At 50.5% G+C, this 21,933-nt stretch overlaps 1 protein-coding gene across 7 annotated transcripts in view; it reads left to right on the top strand.

Annotated features, from left to right (window-relative positions):
• Positions 1–21,933, top strand: part of RGS3 (regulator of G protein signaling 3) — a 141,417-nt gene that overhangs the window by 93,341 nt on the left and 26,143 nt on the right. Inside the window, exon 1 of one of the 7 annotated variants that reach the window (XM_045469311.1) lies at positions 14,536–14,861. The exons of 4 other annotated variants lie outside the window; for them this stretch is intronic. The gene's annotated coding sequence lies outside the window, so the exon portion shown is untranslated. Of the gene's footprint in view, positions 1–14,535; positions 14,862–14,915; positions 15,258–21,933 lie in introns of those variants that run through there. 2 more of the 7 variants (XM_045469310.1, XM_045469309.1) reach the window with 2 other exon arrangements.

The following is a 21,933-nucleotide window of genomic DNA, read 5'->3' on the forward strand; positions in this document are numbered from 1 at the left end:
ATATGAAAGGCAGGGTGGAGCTCCTTAAGACGGGATCACCAGGGGCACCAGCATGGTCGGCTGATGCCCCTTCCCCTTTTGAATCTGGTGTTTAAGAGGATCAGCAGACACAGTATTGGGTACCCAGCAGCGAAGGAACTGTAGCCAAAGGCAGAAAGGGACAGCTTCAGGTTCAGGACCTGGTATGCTTGAACATGAGTCTTGGAAGCAGGCCTTTGACTCAAGCCTCGCTGAGGGTGGGAAGAGTCTGCTCTGGGTTGTGGGCCCAGATTTTGCTAATTGACTGGTTCCAAGTCTCAACCAAAAGTACCTGGGAATCAATTGGACTGGATTTCAGATATCCCCTCAGAAAGCACAGTCTTTTCCCTGAAAAGCTCAACCGTTTTCCCATCTCTCCAGCTTTCCTCTCTCTGCTGCTTGAGGCCCATTTGGCTACGGACAGACCACCTGCTTCACCGTCTTGCTTTTTCCCTCGGCTATGGCGCTATTCTTGTTTTCGCTCTTAATGAAGACAGCACGACCTTACCTTCCATCCTCCCTTGACCTTATCTTCCCTTAAGCCTTTCTCTGAGCAGAGCCACCATCCTGCAATTGTTTCCTTATCCTTGGTTTAAGGGTAGAATAATAACACTAGGTGATTCGGGGAGCAGTTATACGGTGATCTGTGTTGTCCGTCTAATCCTCACTACGGCCTCATGAGGTTCATCGTCCCCGTTACACATCTACTCTTGTTACACCCAACTGGTAGATAAAGACGCCGAGTCTTAGAGAAGTTAAGAAACTTGCCCAAGGACACACAGCTAGGGTGGCTAGATTAGTACATGGCAGCCCAGCTCCAGAGCACCTGCTTTTGACTGCTCTGTGCTACTGCTTCCCAGCAATCACAGACCATCCAAGCTGTGTCCAGACCATTTGGGAAGCTGTCGTCAGAGTAAAGCCTAGGTCTCAGCGTGGACCTCAAGTCTCTTCCTGGGTGCACTGTACTCCTGCTTTGTGGTTGCAGCCCAGCCACGCTGCATTATTTCCCCTTCTAACTCCTGGTGCACATTCACATTTAGGCTGTTTCTTCCACCCAAGGTTGCCTGCCCTGCTCTGCTCTCCCTGTCAGACACAATCCTCAGCCTTTAAGGTTTGGCCACTCTCCTGAGACACCTTTCTCAGGCGTGCATCAGAAGTCATGGCTTCCTTCTCTGTGCTCCCATGGTACTTTGTTCATCCTTAGCACAGTGTGTTAAGCAGATACATCTCATCTGCAAGACTGAGCTCCTTGGGAGCCAGTGGAGGTCATAATCTTATTTATTTCTTCTTCTGTGACTGCCCCATCCTTAGTACATGCTCGGTAGATGTTGTAGAATTGAATTGGGTCGTATGATTCAAGCCTCTCATATTCTAGAATTTAAATGAGGAAACTGAGGCTCAAAAAAAAGGAAGTGACCTGGCCACGGTCATGGGACAAGTTAGTGGCCAAGTCAAGGTTAGAAGTCAGGTCTCCTGACTCTCTTGTCTCAAAGCTTTCTCTGTTGTACCTCCAATCTGTGAGACCATAGCCTGGATCCCCACTTAGCTTATTAAGCAATCTGGCCAGGTTCATTTCAGGGTCATAGATACTACCATATTCTGTGCTGACTCCTGGCATGCTTGGAGGCGAAGGAGAACTGACCAGAACTGTTCTCATAGTTCTCTTCCCCTGGTGTGTGGGGCTCCCTTCTCCCTGAGCCCCTTTCCCTCAGAGAAAACTGGAGCAGGATTCTGAAGGTCTTGGTTCGAATCCTGATTTTGCTGGTAACTCACTGTGTGGCTTTGTGCAAATTGCTTTATCTCTCTGATCATCTGTTTTCTTTACCAAGAAAAATGAGGGAGTTGAATGTAGGTGATCTTCAGGAGTCACCTTCAAAGCCTCAGGACTTTAATAGCACATTAAAGGAAAAAAGAAAAGACATTTTGGTCTTCACATTGAAACAAGGGTGTATGCACATGGATATATACAAATGCTGTACGTGGCTGATATTCATCACGTACTCGTGACACATAGGTATACTTGTGGATTTTATATGGGAAGGGTCCTCCTCACCGGTACCCACATTATAAACACACCCCTGCCTCCTCCCCACCCAGAGATGCCTCCTTCCAGGCTGGCCCCTGGGAAGCCAGTTACAAGGAGCTCTCCAACCCAGAGTCTTCCCCTCTTCCTTCTTCCTTTCTATGCACTGCACTCTTTTGTTTGAACTTCACATATATATGTATGCACGTATGTTGTTTAACTTTCCCAACTACTGAGTTTATGGCCTAAGCTAACTTTCACGTGAAATTTGCAGTAATCAATATGCAGTACCTTTCATTTCTCATGTGGTCAGATTCTCCTTTGGACTCTTCCCCAGAAGTCACCATTGACTTGTTTTGTTGACTTTACTGTGCATCTTCTTTTACTCAAACCCTGCTGCAGGTAAACTTTCTATGACAGTATCTTTGAAATGTCCGTGGTTATCTGTTATGGTGTTCTGTTGGTCCTTGTGGAAGAACATTAAGGGTTCAGTGGGCTAGCCTAGGAAGCTGACCACCATTTATAACACTGATATCAGGGGGAAAATGCATTCTGAGACCCTAATCAACTCTCAGATGGACTTTGGGAACACGACTCGGCACATATCCCAAAGCAGATGAATGTAGCGTTTATTTTATGAACCACTAGAATTTTGATAGAACCATAGACCCTGGGAACATGGAACTGAAAATCATCCCTCCTCTCACACCAAGATCAACTGATTAATAAGCTGATTTATAGAAACCAAGACCAAGTTGGGGCGCCTGGGTGGCTCGGTCTGTTGAGCGTCTGACTTCATTCAGTTCAGGTCATGATCTCACTGTTTGTGGGTTCGAGCCCTGCATTGGGCTCTGTACTGACCATTCAGAGCCTAGAGCCTGCTTCAGATTCTGTGCTTCCCTCTCTCTGCCCATCCCCCACTCATGCTCTGTTTCTCTCTCTCAAAAATAAACATTAAAAAAAGAAGAAGAAGAAAAAGAAATCAAGACCAAGAGAGGGGTAAGAACTTGGCCAAGGGCCAAGCAGTTGGTCTAGAGTTCTAAGTAGGATGCAAACCCCTAGCTTCTAGCCCATCGCTCCTCTTTAGTGACTTGAAGACTCGGCCAGGTTGATGGCAGGGAGGGGCACAGATTGTCCTAGAGATGCTCCCCTTGTCTCACTCAGCTGTGTGGTCACTAGGAAAAGTAAGTCACCACTTCGGGCTGTAATGGAAATAGTGAGAAAGAAATGGTCCAGCTCATGGTCCAGGGGAAGAGGTTGTCTAGTCAGCTGGCTGGTCTATAAATTCCGGGTGTGTTCTTGCTGCAGTGGAATGAATGGGGCCGCTGTTTTACCTGGAGCTCGGGGCATGGCAGGGCTGGTGGAGATGCTCCCTGTGGTCTGTTCTAAAAATAGTGGTGGGAATGTAGCTGAGGGGAAGAGGAGGGGGCTCCTTTGGGAGCTGGGTGGGGTGCCTCACCCCCTTCCTCTTCCTGCCGGGCCCTATGTGAGGAAGGGCCAGAGATTCAGAGGACTTAGATCTGGGAGGGTCCTGGAGCCGTCAGCCTTCACACCCCGTCCTGTAGGCCCAGAGAGGGGAAAGGACTGGCCAGAATTGTTGAGCCCAGGGAGAAGGTCCCAGCTGGCAGACTCTTTTCCTCCTGCTGCTTTAGCAGGGCAGTTACAGGCCTTGTGAGGTTTTCTCTTACTGCCTCTGGGCGTGCACAGGGCCTGGGAACTCCTGGGGCCGGATGTGGTTGGGCTTCCTGAAAGTCGCCCAGCAGGCGAGGAGTACCGGCTAGTCTGCCCCAAGCCCTGACCTCTGCCAGCTGGCCTTCCCTTTGCTGGTGTCCCCACCCTTGCTAACTTGTTCTTCTGTCGCCCCCTGGACTGTCTGCAGGGATGGTGGACAAGGGCCTATAGGACAGAGGGCCTACCAGCTCAGGACCTTTCTCTGCCCTTCCTCAGGAGCAAGCAGACCTAGCCAAGGTAGAGGCAGGGACCTGCATTCCAACCCCAGCACTGCTTCTCATTCGCTGTGCAATTACTGGGGATCCACTCGCATCTGCCAGATGAGATGCTGATGGGATTCTTGTGAGGATTAGAGGGGATGGTCCCTGCAAAGTGCCTGGCATGTAGTAGGTACTCAGTAATGGTAGCTGCCATTGCCAGATCAAGCATGAACACACGCTTGACTTTCTGCAACCTCCTTTCTTGGGGCTTCTTCCGATGGAGGCATGGCAGGTGGTTTTTTGGGGTTTTTTGTTGTTGTTATTTTTGTTGTTGTTTTTAAATGCAGTTGACTTTTTTTGTGTTGTTACAAAACTGATTCATGTTTATTATGAAGAAAACATTTAATACAGTCGAACCAGGAGAAGGAAATGAAGTTCACTCTTAATTCCAACACCCAGAGATAATCACTGTTAACATTTTGGGGTGTATCCTGTCAGGCATTTGTTTCTACACACATATATCTACTTTGCAAACTGGGGTTACTGATGCACACAACTTTCTAACTTGTTTTTTTTTTTCCATTTGGCAACGTAGTGTATCCATGTTTCCATGTCAATAAATATTCTTCTACATCATCTTTAGTGCCTGGGGAGTATGTTATTGACTAGGTGAAATATTTTTGTTTAAATAATCTCCAGTCATTCAACATTTAGGTTGTTTCCAATTTTTCATTGGTACAAAAACCTGAGATAAAAATCCTTATAGGTACTTCTTGGTATCCCCAGCATCATCTAGTATGTACATGTTTGACCTTCCACGAATATTTGTTGAATGAATGAATATTTTGTTTGAATAAATTCCAGGTAGCAGAATTTCTAAGCCAAAGGGCATGTATTTATATAAAAAAGGTTCTTGATACTTATTGCCAAAAGACTCCCTGGAATAGTTGTACTGATTTATGATCAGTATCTTATTTTTATTTTTTAAACTTTATTTATTTACTAGGAAGGAAGGGGCAGAGACAGAATCCCACGCAGGCTCCACACTCTGTGCAAAGCCCGATGCAGGGCTTGATCTCAAGACCATGAGACCATGAGTTGAAATCTAGAGTCAGATGCTTAACTGACTGAGCCACCCGGGTGCCCCTATGATCAGTACTTTTTTTTTTTTTTTTTTTTTTTTTAGTGATCAGTACAATTTATTTTATTTTGAGAGAGAGGGAGAGAGAGAGAGAGAGAGGAAGGGAGGGGCAGAGAGAGGGAGAGAGAGAATCCCAGGCAGGCTCTTTCTGTCAGCAGAGAACTGACGGGGGTGGGCAGTGGTAGGGGCTTGATCCCAGGAACTGTGAGATCCTGACCTGAGCCGAAATCAAGAGTTGGTCACTTAACTGACTGAGCCACCCATGCTCCCTTTTGATCAGAATTTTACATTGACTGGTGTATCCTGCTTTGCCCAAGACTTTCCCTTTTTAGCACAGAAAGTCCTGCTTGCTGAGAAACGCTTTAGTCCCAAGTAAACTGGGAGTCTGGGTGAGAGAATGCCCATTTCCCCACAGCCTCACCAACAATGCATTGTTACATTTTTAAGGAGGATAATTTCTTTGATTACTGGAGATGTTGAATATTTATTTATATGCCTTTTAGTCATTCATGTTGTCTCTTTTGTGAGTCGCTTGTTCAAGTATTTTTGCACATTTTTTTTAACTGGGCTGTTTATAGTTTATTAGTTGACAAGAGCTCTTTATATAATAAGGATTTTTTGTGTTTTATTTTTTTATTCTTTAAAATAATGTTTTAGATGGTTTTGGATTGATAGGTAGTCAGTCATGTCTATAAATTGTTTTCATAGCAGATTTTTGAGATCTTATCCCTATACCATAGAATTCATTCATTTAAAGTGTATAATTCAATTTTTTTTTTTCTGGTGTATTCACAGACATGTACGACGATCACCACAATCAATATGAGAATATTTTCATTATCTCCAAAAGAAATCATACCCTTTAGCTGTCATCCCTCATCTACCCCAGCCCAAGGCAGCTACTAAGACACCTTCTGTGGGCTTGCCTATTGTGGACAGTTCATATAAATGGAATCCTATAATATTTGGTCTTTTGTGACCAGCTTCTTTCATTTAGCATCATGTTGTCAGGGTTCATCCATATTGGAACAGGTGCTAGTGCTTCATTTCTATGACTGAAGCCTATTTCATGGATGGATGGAGCCATGGATATACCACATTTTATTTGTCTGGTCATCATCCATCGATGAACACTGGAGCTGTTTCTACCTTTTTTGCTATTATGAATAATGCTGCCATAAACGCTTGTGTGCAAGTTTTTGTGTGGACACATGTATTCATTTCTCTTGAATATATACCTAGCAGTGGGATCCCTGGATCACATGGCAACTTTAACTTTTTGAGGACTTGTTAGACTGTTTTCCAGAGGGGCTGAATGATTTTGTATCCCCACTGTCAGTGTGCGAGCGAGCGTTCCAATTTCTCTATAGCCTCTCTAGCAACACTTGCTATTTTCCCATTTTAGAAACTATAGCCATCCTGGTGAGTTTGAAGTAGTATCTCGCTGTGGTTTTGAATTGCATTTTTCTGATGACTAATATATCTATAAGTTTTTTAAAATATTTTTTTTTGGTGGGGGGGGGTGGTGCCTGGGTGGCTCAGTTGGTTAAACATCCGACTTTGGCTCAGGTCATGATTTCGTGGTTCGTGAGTTCGAGCCCTGCATCGGGCTCTGTGCTGATGCCTCAGAGCCTGGAGCCTGCTTCAGATTCTGTGTCTCCCTCTCTCTCTGGCCCTTCCCCTCTCAAGCTCTGTCTCTCTCTCTCTCTCTCTCTCTCTCTCAAAAATAAACATTAAATATATATATATTTGCCTTTGATGTTGTGGTCTTCACCACAGGATTATATAATCTTCACTCCTTCCCCCCTTGAATGGTATGGTTTTATTTTTCAAGTTTTACCTCCCTCCTCATTTCCTCATTAATATGTCTATTCCTACAGCAGGTTGAGACTTAATTACTATAGCTTCATGATAAGTGTCACTTGTGTTACAAGACTGCCCTCCCATTATTCTGCAGAATTTCCTCTGAAATTCTACACCCTAACTCTAGTCTGCCAGGGGTTTTACCCTTACCTTTTCCATAAATGTATTTCAATATCAGCCATGACACCAGATCTAGAATAGTTTGTCCTCACCTCCGACTGCCCATAGTGAATGTGTTAGATAGCACATACTTCTCTTTGCTTTCCTCTGTGCCTCCTAGGGATTGTTGAAATCGTCTGGAACTTTTGAAACATTAGTCCTGTTATTAAGAGTCATTTATTTAGGGGCACCTGGGTGGCTCAGTCAGTTAAGCGTCTGACCTTGGCTCAGGTCATCATCTCAACGCTTGTGAGTTCGAGGCCCACATCGGGCTCTGTGCTGACAGCTCGGAGCCTGGAGCCTGCTTTGGAGTCTATGTCTCCCTCTCTCTCTGCCCCTTCCCCTCTCACATTTTGTCTCTCTCTCTCTCTCAAAAATAAACATAAAAAAAAGAGTCATTTATTGAAATTGCATTTAACTCCTGAATTATGTTATCAGCAGTTAAGTGTATAAATGTTTCTGGTTTCGTTCCTCCCCCATCTCTCAGGTACCCACCGTCTCGTTGACTCCTTGATTCTGATTCTTTTTTTTTTTTTTTTTTTCCTAGAGGGCTCTCCCAAGTAATTTTTCCAGAAGGGGTCTGTGGGTGGCATTCTTTCTTAGTCTTTGTAAGTCTGAAAATATTTGCCTTCACATTTGAGTCATCCCTTTCCTAAGTAGAGAGAATCCGACTAGAGTCCTTCTCCAGAAACCTGAGAGTGATGCTCTGTCATCCTAGCCTTTAGTGTTGTAGGAAGCACAAGCACTCAGCTGATTCTCTAAGGTTTCTTCATGGAAAGTAGCAGGATTTCTCTTTCCAATCTTGGGAATTTAGAAATGTCACCAGATTTTTTCTAGCTGTTTGCTGTCTATTGGTAGTTTTTCCTGGAAGGCTTTCAGCTGGTATTAGTTCAGGCAAACAGGTGAACAGTGGTGGCATTCTCCATACCAGGAGCGGTCGAGAGGGAACAGTTTGGGTGACAGGATCGTGCATCCCGACTGCAGGTGTAGGTACTGTGATGGAGGCCTGGTTCGTGGGCTCTTGTGGAAACAAGAACATTTAGAGCAAGGCTTCTTCAACCACCTGTGGGGACGAGCCTCATACTTTTATAAAATTCACACCACATGTGATCCTTCATGCCGGTTTGATAACACCTGGACCAGCCTTGTAGCCTATTCAGTAGGCCCAGTCCACTGGTCTTGCGTTTGGGTATCATGGCCGTGTGAAATTGCTACAGAAGTTTCCAAACGCTTGATTTTGCTGCTTACCGAATTGCAAACCAGTAACAAGAAGTTGCAGATCAGTCCCATTCTGTGGACCACACTCTGAGTAGCACTGACCTAGTCAAACCCCAGTGCTCATTTTAGGAACAGGGAAGCTGAGGCCCAGAGAGGGGATCGGCCTTGCCCTGGAGCTCAGAGAAGACAGCAGCAAAGTCAGCATTTCAGTCTGGTATTTCCTCTGCCGACCCTCTTTTGCAGTGGCCTGGGCCTAAGCCCAGCAGTCCAAGCAGCGAGCAGACTCAGGAGGCACTGTATCTAGCAGCCAAGGTCACGGGGCTGGCCTCCACATATCTGAGTTGGTGGCCCTGTGCTGAAGGCTTCCCAGGAATTTGGTAGTCCAGACCCGGCCTGACCCTGGAGCTCGCACAGCGCAGTGGGTTAGGGATCGCTCCCCAAAGCCTAAAGTCTCCCACCAGCATGAGGCTGGTTGGGCTGCAGTCAGGAAGGGAGATGGCCTAGGCCCTCAGCCACCTGTGTCCCTGCAGCTGCCTAAGGTCAGGCTGACACTACCGAGGTGACAGCGATGTGTGCCCAGGTTGGAGGAAGAAGCCAGCCAGGGACAGTCTCGGGGACGGCTTTGCGGGTGGACATTTGGTCTCCTGGCTTTTACTGCATGCGGGTTTCTCCTTGTGGTTGGGCATCTAGCTCCTGTGAGCAGATTGGGAATCGGCCTTGCTGTCTGAAGTTGCTGAGGAAGAGGAGGATGGCAGGAGGAGGAAAGAGCCTGGGGAACGTGACTTGGGAGCAGAGCGCACAGGTTCAGAGTCCAGGCCGTGGGGCCATATGGCCTGTTTTGCCACTGTTTTTGCCATGTCACCTTTCTGTGCCTTAGTTTCCTCATGTGTAAGATGAACCTGTTGCTCAGTAGATGGTAATGACTATCACCTATTAGTCCATGCCAGGCACCATGTCAGGGCTTTCTTGTCCATCAGACCCTCTGCAGATATTTTCACATTTAACTTTACTCTTAAAAAAATTTTTTTTAATGTTTATTTATTTTTGAGAGAGAGAGAGAGAGAGAGAGAGAGAGAGAGAGTGTGTGCGCAGGGGAGGGGCAGAGAGAGTGGGAGACAGAATCCGAAGCAGGCTCCAGGCTTTGCACTGTCAGCACAGAGCCCGACATGGGGCTCGAACCCACGAACTATGAGATGGTGACCTGAGCTGAAGTTGGATGCTTAACCGACTGAGCCACCCAGGCGCCCCCATTTAACTTTACTCTTTACATCGGCCCTCTCAAGGTGAACTCCGTCATTTTCAGAGCATAGCTACAACGACAACACAACAATGACGTCGTTACTTCCTTGTTGTTACACACTTACCGTGTGCGGGACACTCTGCGTGCACCAGCTCATTTGGTCCTCCACAGGGCCCAGTGAGGCAGACTGTAATAGCCCCATTTTACAGACGAGGAAACAGAGACTCAGAGACATTAAAATGACTTGCCCAAGATAAGTCACACTCAGATATTTTTTCTGGACTCCAAAGCCTGTGCTGTTTCTAAAACCCACTGACTGGGGCGCCTGGGTGGCGCAGTCGGTTAAGCGTCCGACTTCAACCAGGTCACGATCTCGCGGTCCGTGAGTTCGAGCCCCGCGTTGGGCTCTGGGCTGATGGCTCAGTGCCTGGAGCCTGTTTCCGATTCTGTGTCTCCCTCTCTCTCTGCCCCTCCCCCGTTCATGCTCTGTCTCTCTCTGTCCCAAAAATAAATAAACGTTGAAAAAATAAATAAATAAATAAATAAATAAATAAAAAATAAAACCCACTGACTGAACTCATTCCTTTAGTGAGAGAGCCTGGAGGCACCTGGGATTGGCCACTGAAAGTGGGGGAGCAGAGCTGGGCCCGCTGGACACCCCTCTCTAGCCTCATTTTAGAGATGGAAGGCTGAGGCCTGTAAGGGGGAGGGGTCTCACCTAGGTTCTGCAGACTATAGGCCAGAAACCCCATGCATTTGAACTTGAGGATGCCTGCTCTGTCCTGTCCCACCTCACCGCTGGCAGTACGGACCCCAAGAACGAGGCTAGTGCCACCAGGAAGAGCCAGGTACACGCATGTAGCAAGTGGTAGGAGAGCGTGCCCCCTGGCATTAGGGTCACAGAGACCAGAACAAGGCAGGACAGTCCCTGCCTGCAGCGTCAGCACCAGCATCAGTGATGTTCATCCTCCAGGTCAGATCTCGGGAGCAGGCTGCTTCCCTGTCTGCCTGCGTCCACCATTCTGAGAACAGGCTCGAGCGCATGTAGGGATTCAGTGGTTACTGAAATAACAAATGAATGGGTCTTAGCTGACTCTTCTGTGGGGAGGGCCATTCCAAATGGAATCTGTAGACCTCTAAACTAGGGAGGGGCCCTCTCTCTCTGACCCTTCCCATTCATGCTCTGTCTCTCTCTGTCTGAAAAATAAATAAACGTTAAAAAAAATTAAAAAAAAAATAAAAATAAAAAAAAGGGCGCCTGGGTGGCTCAGTCGGTTAGGCCTCCAACTTCAGCTCAGGTCATGATCTCGCGGTCCGTGAGTTCAAGCCCCGCGTCGGGCTCTGTGCTGACTGCTCAGAGCCTGGAGCCTGTTTCGGATTCTGTGTCTCCCTCTCTCTCTGACCCTCCCCCATTCATGCTCTGCCTCTCTCTGTCTCAAAAATAAATAAACGTTAAAAAAAAAATAAATAAATAAATAAATAAATAAATAAACTAGGGATGGGAGACCCAATGAGTAAGAGCCCAGAAATTCCTAAGTGAGTTAGCAGATTTAAAGCTTGGGCTGGGGTGGGTGTGTACAGATAATTCTACAGTTTCCTAAGGCAGCTCAGGCTCATCATGCTCTTTTATAGTACGTTGGGGCAGAGGCAGGGCTCTGTAGAAGGTGGGGCCAGCATACCCCAGCCCAGGCTTTCACTGCCCCGACACCCGAGCACAGGTCTGGCTCCTTCCTGTTCTGGGAAGAATGAACACCCGAGCAGCTGCTGGTGGAGGCTGGGGTGGTCTTAGTCCGTCATATGTTCTGGAATTCCTGGGACCACACCTCTCCCTGGCTTGTGCCTGGTTTCTGCCATAGCCGCATCACCCTTCTTCCCAACCCGGAATAAAAATCTCAGTGGACTTTGGATCAGAAGCCAGGACAGGGAAGCTTATTAAATAGCCTTTGGCAAGTACCCTCCTTTCCTTGAGGAGGGCATTGCCAACACTTGGCCTCCCTTAAGTAGAGTCTGCAGGAGAAAGGAAGGGGGTGGGTTTCCATTTGTGCAGGGCTCATGATGAGGTCTTGGGGACACAACCCCACGCACGTTGCAGTGGAGGCAATAAGGGAAACCGGTGGATACCTGGCCGCGGTGCGGCCCCGGGGAATGGCCTGTCCGGGTTGCCTGGGCTGCTGAATCTCCCTGGGGGCCTCTCTGGAGCCTTGGGCTTTGGCTGGGGCTGCTGCTCCCCGCCCCCGAAATGGGAGGTGCATACACACAGGTTTCCTGCTGACCCTCCCTGGTCCTAGCCCTGGAAGCTCCTGCCAACTTGTCCGAACAGTGAGAAGTTTGCCTGCATGATTGGGCCGTATGGCCGGCCAGCTCCTCAGGATAGCTGGAGGGCTTGTCTGTTGCAAGGGCTGCCCTGCGCAGTGGACTGTGCTTGACCCCTGGCTCTGCACTTACTAGTATGTGACCTTGAGAATGTTTCATAATCTCTCTGCCTCTGTTTACTCAATTGTAAAATGGGGCCATTAGACATCATCTCTGATAGGGCTGTGAAGGTTTAATGAGTCAATAATTGGGAAGTGCTTTGAACAGTGCTGACATATAGTAAGTGTCAAATCAATGTTTGTTAAATAAAATATGTAGATCCATAAATGGGGCCCAGGCCCTGAGTGCCCAGATGCCGATCCTGGTGGCCCGTGGGCCACCTAGATCTTGCCATTCCGTAGACCCCAGTTCCTCCTGTGCTGAACAGCACCATCATTTATGTAGATCTGAGAGGCATTGGGGTGCAGTGGAAGGAGCGCTGGACTGAGAGTTAATTCCTGGTCCCAGCCCTGCCACTCAGTTTCTCTGTTTCCTTGGAAAAGTCACTTTCCCTCTCTGGGCCTTAGTTTCACTGTCTGTAAATGGGGAATAGCAGTGAGAAACCTGCGAGGGCCTTTCTGGCTTAGATAGCCTGAGTGTCCATGACTCCTTCTCCTGCCCCAGACTCTACACTGGGAGGCCCACCTGCTTCTCTGATTTGTGTCTGGAGCTCCGGAGAGGCAGAGAGCAGTGGCTGTGTGGGCTCTCCTAGGCAAGAAGTGCTCTCCTCCCCTGCTCTGGCAGGCTCCTGGGTCTCAGGGCGCTGAACTGCTGGGTCTTTTCCTCATTATCCTTGTGGTCCAGAGCATCGATGAACGCATTCTGGATCTGTTCTGGACCCCGCTTCCTCGGCTGGCAGAGCTGTTCTGCCCATGATGGCACAGTGTCTAATTACAAACTCACTAGTCTGGCTGTGTGGCTGACGTCTGTCTCCCTCAGGAACTTTGTGAGTACAGGGCCCCGGTCTCTACTGCATCCCGAGGGCCCAGCACAGAGCCTGGCGGGTAGTTGGTGCTCCAGAACAGTTTGTTGATTGAGAGGTGAAGACCCAGGTGAGACCTGGGGACTCCTCTCATGTTAGCGAACCCTGTATTCAGGCTCTCCACCCTAAGCAATCTTATCTCAGGCACCAGAAATTCCACCCTGGGCACCAGTCAGCCCCACTGGAACTGCACTCTTTTGGACTCACCTTCTTAGTTTCCTAGAATGAGGTGGCCTCTGCTCCCCAGGAGCCTACAGGATGATAGTCTTCCAATCTGGAAGGTTCTTGGGCCCTGCAAGGGCTGCCTTGGCTCTGCCCCCAGGGACAAGACAATGTATTGGTTGGAGTCTGTAAGTGACCTGTTCAGATGAGGGCTGTTCCAAGTGGGTCCTGATACAGGATGTTTTCTTACACCCACATGCATGCGTATGTTCGTATGTGTGAGATAAGGCAGGAATGGAGTCAGAGACAGAGGCAGGGAGATGGGCATAGATAGACTTTCAGAGCCATTGAGACTAACACAGGAAGAGTAAGAGGGAGAGGATAGCACTTCAGCCCAGGGCCGCCAAGGCGGGGTGAGGTGAGAAAGGAACACAGGGGCTCCTTTCTGCCTGTCAGTTTTTCCGTGTGACGCCCCAGGGTACCTGCCTGTCCAGCAGTAAAGCATTTTCAGGTTGGGGCTGCTGTGGGATGGGCACCCCCAGCCTTGGCCCCACGCATAACCCAGAGCGCAATTGCTGACATCAGACAACCAACTGCAGTGGCCATTGCCACGACATCAGACAGCTCAGTGCTGGCAAAGCAGCCTCCTGCAGTGGTGAACTCTGCAAGGGCCATAGGAGCGGGTAGCCTGGACTTGGCCCGCCTGGTGTTCAGTCCTGGCTGGACAGCCAGCTAGCTGCTCTGACTCTATTCAGGCGCCGTCTGCTGTCATTCTGGACCTTAGATTCTTTGTCCATTGAGTAGGGCAGTAATAGCCCCTGCCTCACAAGGTGCTGTGAGAATTAAATGAATTCACGTTTTGGGAATAATGCCTGGCATGGGATCATTGAATGCTCTCTGAATCCCACAGGTGGGCAGGTCAAGGGTTGTCAGCCCCATTTTACAGATGCGGAAAGCAAGGCTCAGAGGTGGACAGGGACTTGATCAGTGATACCCAGCCTCCTAGTCCAAGGCTCTTTCTTCTGTCTCCCACCCCCTCCTGCCACGGTCCCTCTGTTAAGGGATGTCTCTCCTTCACTTGTGGCCCTAACTCCCGAACTGTTGTAATGTGCCCCTCCCAGCCATGGTACCATGGGGGAGGAAGCCCCACGCTCTCGGTCCATCTGATTCCCCAGAATTTGACATACAAGAGCGCTCAGCTCCAGCTACACTGGAGGGTGCTGCTGTGCGCTGAGTGAAGCAGTTGCTCCCCTATCCCAAGGCAGCGACATTCTCGGAATCAGCGGAGTGTTGGCTGCAGGACCCCCAAGTTAAATTGCAGTGGTGCGCCGGGATCCGAGCAGTGTGGGGGTGGGGGTGTGACGGGAAGTCCCGGCGATTGGCTCCATCCTGCCAGAGCAGCCGCTGCTGGCTTTGCACTGCCCCAGCCGGGGGAGCCGTCAGCATGCGTGTGGGGTGCACCCGGCTCCGGATCCCAGTGCCCGGGGCTGCCGCCGCCGTCATGAGTGATGGATGCCTCTCCCTCCAGGGAGGCACTTGGGGGCCCAGCCCAGGCCCTGGGGACGGGTGCAGGGGAGCCAGGGCCCCGTGAGCGTGTGAGCACATAACCCGGGAGCCGGGGCCCCTCGCAGGCTCAAGGACTGGCTGGCCGAGGACTAGAACGCTTCCTGAGACATCCCGCTCTCCTCCTTGGATGAAAGTGGCTTGGGAAATCAGAGTTTTCTACTTGATGGAGGAAAGAAACCCAGAGCGGCAGCCGCCGGCTGGACAGGGTGTGTGTCTGGAAAGGAGAAAGAGGAGGAGGAGGAAGAGGAGGAGGGCAAGCAGGAGGAGGAGGAAGAGGAGGAGGGGCGAGTGATGCAAGGGTTTTGAAAACGCTACCTAGATGTGGGAGGTGGAACCTGGTCATTTGGTTCAGCTTTTCCCAGCAGGTATCGCTCCCCTGGGGAACTTGGGTAAGTCCATAAATAGCTCTGCTGACACAAAGGAGCTCTGTCTGGGGAAGGCAGCCGCTTGACACGGGCGGCCGGGCGGCCAGGAGCTGCCACAGCCACGGCCGCCCGCCTGCCCGCCCGCCTGCGGGAGGAGCCCAGTGGAGACCGGGCTGGCGGGCTGGCCGGCAGGAGCGGCAGCTAGGAGCCTCCTGGGTCCCTGCTGGAGTGAATTGGGTAGGTGCCTTGGTGACAGGGTGTGTGTGTGGTGTGCGGGAGGCTCTTGTCCAGGCCACCCCATGCCCCTGTTTCTATTGTTTCCTCCCCAGGGCAGCCATTGATGGCATGTTGCAACTAAATCGTGTGTATTATGCTCTGAGATAGCTCTGTGTGTGTGTGTGTGTGTGTGTGTGTGTGTGTGTGCGCGCGTGTGTGCACACGCGCACGTTTGTGTGTGCGTGTCTGTCTTTCTTAGGGTCGAGGACCTGCAGGGTTAGGGCTATTCTACCAGTGTGTGCTGCTCCCCACTTCCAGGCTGGCCAGCCGGCTTTTCTTTCTGGGAGAAAGGAATGTTTGGTGACCACAAGTTGGGACACTGCCTGGAGAGGGCGCGTTCAGCCAGCCATACTGGTGATCCTGTCAGGGATGCTGACCGTACTCCAGGCACCAGGGATGTTTGCTTTGCCTACTTCTGTGTCTGGGAAGGAGGTGGTCTGGGGGAGGGCAATCTCAATGGGGGGCTTGGCTGCGATTCGATAGCCTTCTGCTGAAATGTACACAGGAAACACAAGCGGGGATGCTCTGCCTCCTGAGCCTCTTGGGAAAGGTCCTGCACCTGCTCCCTTGGCTCCAGTTGAGATCTGTAGGGAGGGGGTAATTGTTAGAGACCTGCTCACCCCGCAGAGCTAGCCACTATGAGGGGACAGAGGCCAATTCTTTTATCAACTTGGAAGCCCCACATCTCTACTCTTGTCCTGAGGTGTCCAGGAAGAACCTTTGTGCCCCGGGACCTTAGAGCTGTGGAAGAGCCTATGGTCCAGATTGGGAAGGGGCCATGTCCACGCTGCAGGTCATTGGCCGGGACCAGGATAGAGGATTTCTGTCTCCTGGAACAGTGAGGACAGGATACATGGGTGCCATTACCCTACCTGAGCTGCGTACCTCCCCTCTGAATGTCGCGTTCCTGGCTTGAGATGCCTAATTAAGTACAGGGCCACCGGCCCCTTCACGGAAAAATTTCCACATCCTGCTGCCCTCAGGCCTATGGCGGGGGGCTATCTGGCTCCTCTCTTGAGATGGCTGGAGTGGGTACATCTCTTGGAAGGAAGGAAGGAGCTTCAGTGCCTGCCCACAGTGCCTGTGGATCCCAGCTGGGGCACTGCGGCCATAGTCAAACTTTCCACCAGGGCCCCTGGAGTCCTTTGCACCCAGCCAAGGGGCACCTCCCTTCTTCCCCAGCCCTAGCACGTGGCATGGCTTAGCCCGGGGCGGGCCCTTCAGGGAGCCAAGTTCCACAGCAGGGCTTGCTTCAGGCCCAGCCTGGCATCTGAAATAGCCAGGGGGACAGTGAAGACGGAGGCAGCTGAGGCGAGTGACCCCCTGTTGGGAAGCCTTCGGGGCCTCGAACCAGAAATCCTTTCGGGGGCTTCCGATGATAGTACTTGGTATCAGTGAAACCACACTACCCTCCAGCTTTCTTGCCTTTGTGCGTATCCCCGCCGCCTGGAAAGCCCATCTCTTCTGTCTGGGTCTTGATCCTGGAGAACTCAAATTTCTACAACTAGAACAGATACTGCTGTTGGAACCTGTCTCTCCATTGGCGGTGGCACCCAGGGTGATTGCTTTCGTGTCCTATTAGGTCTTCTTCATCTCTGAGTCCCTGGGCCTGGGGCCCAGGACATGGTAGGAAAGGGCTAGGATGGGCTTTCCTTGAGGACAAGCACTGACGTCCGAGTCAGTTCCTTCTGCCCACCTCCTCGCTCTTTGTGGCAGATAGTGGGCCCTATCAACTTGAGGACCTGGTGCAGAGCCCCTTGGGAGGAGACCTAGCTTCTGTGTGAGACCAAGGGGCTATTTTGATGCCACAGGGCCAAGGGGTTGGGAGGTGGGATTTGACAGGAGGTGGGACAGGAAGAATCTTGTTTTCAGCCTATCTGAGGCTGAGGTCGCCGTCTTGAGAGCCCACCCAGGAGTCATACTGGGCTGGGTGGTGTTTACATGGTCTGGGTCTGGGCCATGGAGGATGGAAGGGGAAGCCCCGGCTGCTTTTTTTTTTTTTTTTTTAATTTTTTTTTAATCTTTATTTATTTTTGAGAGAGAGACAGAGTGTGAGCAGGGGAGGGAGACACAGAATCAGAAGCAGGCTCCATGCCCTGAGCTATCAGCACAGAGCCCAATGTGGGGCCTGAACCCACGAACCGTGAGATCATGACCAGAGCCGCAGTCGGATGCCTAACCGACTGAGCCACCGGGGCGCCCCCCGACAGCTTTGAATGCAATGTCCATGGTCCTTTGCATAGACTACAGCGGTTTGGATCAGAGCTTGGGCCCCCTTGGGATGGGGCCCCACCATGGAGGTGGATCTGGGGTTTTGTGTGAGGGTGGTTCTCAGCCAGTGGTTTGCCTGGCTTCCCCAGAAGAGGCACAGTTGAGGAGGGAGTGCCCATGCCCAGCTGGGTTCCTGGAGGTTCTTAGAGCTTCTTCCCATTTAGTTTCCCAAGGCCCTGGAGATGACTGAGTCCATTTGCTTTCTGGACAGATAGGGGGCTAGGCAGGGGAGGAAGGACTTGCCTGAGGTTACGTTAAACTCAGCAGCCAAGTGGGCACGAGAACCCAGGTCTCCGGTTCCCCAGCTCAAATCTCTGTGTCACACCAACTGGATGACTTAGAGTACCTGGCTTTCATCTTGATGTCCCCCCTTTTTCAGACTCCCCAGTGACACATTCCTTTCTAGAACCCCTCTGGCTTACCAGCTAGAACCTGGCTTTCCTCTGAAAAACTATGTGCAGTAGAGAAAGCTCTTGCTTGGCCAACAGGCCAGAGACGGAGGCACATTCTAGCTCCTACTCACTGGATGATCTCAGGCAAAATTCCGCAACCCCCCCCCCCCCGCCGGCTCAGTTTCCCCTTTGGAGCAACCAGGAGCTGGACCTTGCAGCCACCCAGTTCTTTGAGTCTCTGTAGACCCTCTTCTCTTCTGAGCGTTACTGGTCAAGGCCAGGGTCTGGCTTAGCAGGAAAGCAGCCCCTAACCTGTTATTCAGGCAGTTTTGGTCAGAGGCCTTCTCATGCAGGCTGGAGCCCAGGCCAGGGCTGGGAGGTTTGTTGTTGTTTGTGGAGCCAGGCCGTTTCCAAGATGTCATTGCTCAGGGAAAACCGTCATTCCTCCCAGGGATAAACAAGGCTGCTTATGGCTCAGCCCGCTAAGCCCAGAGAGGCTGGAGCCACTCACAGCAGGCCAGCCAGGCTCAGCCCCAGGGAGCTGCCACCTTCTCCTGCACAGCCAGCTGCACCCAGGCGTCTGGGATTGGGGTGGGGGTGGGGCAGGACTGGGGAGAGGGGTGGTGGGGCCAGGAGGTGCTTGGCAGATCGGAGCCTCCAGGCACAGAGGAGAGGGCGGGGGCTCCCAGGAGACCCTCTTACCCTCTTTCTCTGGCGGTGGGCCTTGACCATCACTCCAGATGTATGGATAGCTGCCAGCTGTGCAATCTGTTCCAGATGGCCCGGGGCTTGTCCCCTTCCCTTGCCTGCGATGGGCCAGCCTGCTTGCACCTGGCACCATAGATCAGGCTGCTGCTGGAGAACTGTCAGCGGCTCCCAACTTAGAAAGGCAGGGGGTGTAGTAAGTTATTTGGAACCGGGCATGCCTTTCTCCGCGTGGCCAGGGCTCTCTGTGGTGTCCTCAGTTACCTCCTGGTGGGGTTAGCCTCAGGCCAATAGTGGAATCAGGCTCTCAGGGCACGGTGGCAGAAGGTGGGGGAACATGGGGGGAGGGGAGAAAGAGCAGGGCAGAGCCTCTGGGAGCCAGCTCGCTGCCCACAACCTTGGAGATAAGGTGGGGGCAGCCGGGGGTGGGAGGAGGGCCATGGAATGGAAGGTCGTGTGGCCATGCTTCTCCTTAAGTCAGGGGCTGCAACCAATGCCCATCCAGGACACTGAAACCATCACTGCTCAGACCTTGATTAATGGAGTTCCCAGCTGATCTCACTCAGTAACAGCTCTGAACTTGTCTGCTCTGCCTCCCTCCCTCCCTTCCACACTTGTTAAATACTTGCTAGGTACCATGCATCGGCCAGGTACTAGAGGTATAGACATAAAGGGCCCAATCTTCAATCCAGTGCCAACTATGGGCATGTGATGGATGGTAGCAACACAGCTCTGATGCGGAGACTTGGGGAGGGGGGAACCCTGAGGAAGCTTCCAACCCAGCCTGGGAGCCACAGCAAAACTTCATGCAGGAGGTGAGGCTGAGTCTGGATGCATGGGTGCTTGTCCATCGAAGGAGCAGGTCTCTGTCCCGGTCTCTCCACCCTTCTGCAGTGTAGACGCGGTTCCCGCCTAGCCACAGAAATCACCTGTGTGTGTCCAGGCACTGTTCCTTCTTTTTTTTTTTTTTTTTTTTAACGTTTATTTATTTTTGAGACAGAGACAGAGCATGAACGGGGGAGGGGCAGAGAGAGAGGGAGACACAGAATCGGAAGCATGCTCCAGGCTCTGAGCCATCAGCCCAGAGCCCGACGCGGGGCTCGAACTCATGGACCGTGAGATCGTGACCTGAGCTGAAGTCGGACGCTTAACCGACTGAGCCACCCAGGCGCCCCAGGCACTGTTCCTTCTAATCCCAGGGGGTGGCTGTGTAGTGTGCTTCGTGCAGGTGTGTGGGCTCTGGACTGGAGAGAGAACAGGCTCTCCCACGCGTGGTACAGCTGTGTGCCCTTGGGCAAGACACTGAACCTCTCTCTCCTTGCCTGAGTCTCTTCAGGCAATGGCCCGGCCTCGCTGGTTGAATGAGATGATGTGTGTGCATGAAGTGCTCCGTGTGCACTAACGCTGAGTTGTGGCAGTGGCTGAGTGCCACTCGCGTGTCACCTCACGGTGGCTGTTCTTGAACAAGATGATGTGGGCGAAGTGAGGCGCTTGGCGTGGGGTCTGACACGGAGTTGGTGTTCTGGAAACAGGAGGTGGTGCAGCGGCTTTTGGGGGAGTGCGAATGTGCTATCAGAGATGTCCACTAAGGAGAGGGGCTCATGGAGGAAGGAGGGAACAGGGGGACACCAGGATGAGGGCTTTTGTTTGTCTTTAAATAAATTTCTCCGTTGAAATGCAACATGGTTTCAAAATGGTTGGAACTATACAGCTGATGAATTTTCACAAAGTGAACAAACTCTCCAGGTCAAGAAATAGAATATTCTAGTACCCAAGAAATACCCCTGCACCCTCCCCTTTCAGTCACTACCACCTCAAACATAACCTCTGTCCTGACCTTCTCTCATTGATTAGTGTTGCCTGATTTTGAACTTTGTATACCTGGAATCACCAAGCATGTGCTCTTTTTAAAACTTTTTAAAAAATGTTTATTTATTTTTTTAGAGAGAGAGAGAGACAGACAAGAGTGTGAGTGGGGGAGGGGCAGAGAGAGGGACGGAGACACAGAATCCGAAGCAGGCTCCAGGCTCTGAGCTGTCAGCACAGAGCCCGACTTGGGGCTGGAACTCACGAACTACAAGATCATGACCTGAGCGGAAGTTGTACACAGTCAACCAACTGAGCCACCCATGCGCCCGAAGCATGCACTCTTTTATGCTGACTTCTTTGGGTCTGCATTTTGATGGTGAGACTTGTCAACGTAACTGTATGAAGTTTTATTTTGTTCCTTCTCACTGTTGTAGGATATTTCGTTGTGTGACAATGTCGCAATTTATTCATTTCTCCTGGTGATGAACATTTGGCTTGTTTCCAGCTTGAGTTTAAAATGAAGAGTACTGCTCTGGAGAATCTCATAGATGTCTTTTGATAGGCTGTATCTACTTTTCTGCTGGGTAAATACCTAAGGTTTACAACTGCTGAGTCATAAAGTGGTATATAATTAGCTTTAGTAGATACTATCATATAATTTCCCAGGCTTGACACCATTGCCCTCTTTGAGCTGTGTAGGAGAGAGCTTCTGTTACTCCACATCCTTACCGCCACCACACCAACCAGTATTAGATATTGTGATAACTAAATATGGTTTTTTAATTTGCATTTCCTTGGTGACTAATGAGGTTTGGGACCTTTCCATATGTTCATTGGCCACCTCTTAGTGAAGCACCTGTTCACGTGTAACCCTCCTCTCCCTCCCCCCCGCCCCTCCCCGCCACATTTTCTATTGGGTTGTCTGTCTGTCTTTTTCTTATTGGTTTGTGGAAGCTTAAAAAATATTCTGGGTATATTTTCATTGTGGGATATAGACATTGCAAACATCTCCTTTTGCTCTGCGTCTTACCTTTTCATTCTTTTGACGAGGGTATCCTCTGAAGTACAGAAGTTCTTAATGCGGTCCAACTTGTCAGTCTTTTTCTTTACCGAGAGGGCCGATCGAATCCCGTTTCTTTGCCTGTTACCAAGTTGCGGGTGTGTTCTATGTTATCTTCCAGATATTCTGTCGTTTTATGTTTCATATTTAGATCCAAAATCTACTTGAAATAGATCCTTATGTATGGTGGATGGTGAGGTCAAGACTCATTTTCTCAGGGTGGTTATCCAATTAATGAAAACACCATCCTCTCTCACTCTAGGGCATCATCATCTTTGTCGGCAATCGAGGGGACAATACACGTGTGGGTGAGCTCAATTTTGAAGGATCAGTAGGAGTTTGCCTGGTGGACAAGGGAGGGCAGGGTGTTCTAGGTAGGAAGTACAGTGAGGAGAGGTTT

Source organism: Leopardus geoffroyi, chromosome D4 (genome assembly GCF_018350155.1).
Source record: "Leopardus geoffroyi isolate Oge1 chromosome D4, O.geoffroyi_Oge1_pat1.0, whole genome shotgun sequence".
Taxonomy (NCBI): Eukaryota; Metazoa; Chordata; class Mammalia; order Carnivora; family Felidae; genus Leopardus; species Leopardus geoffroyi.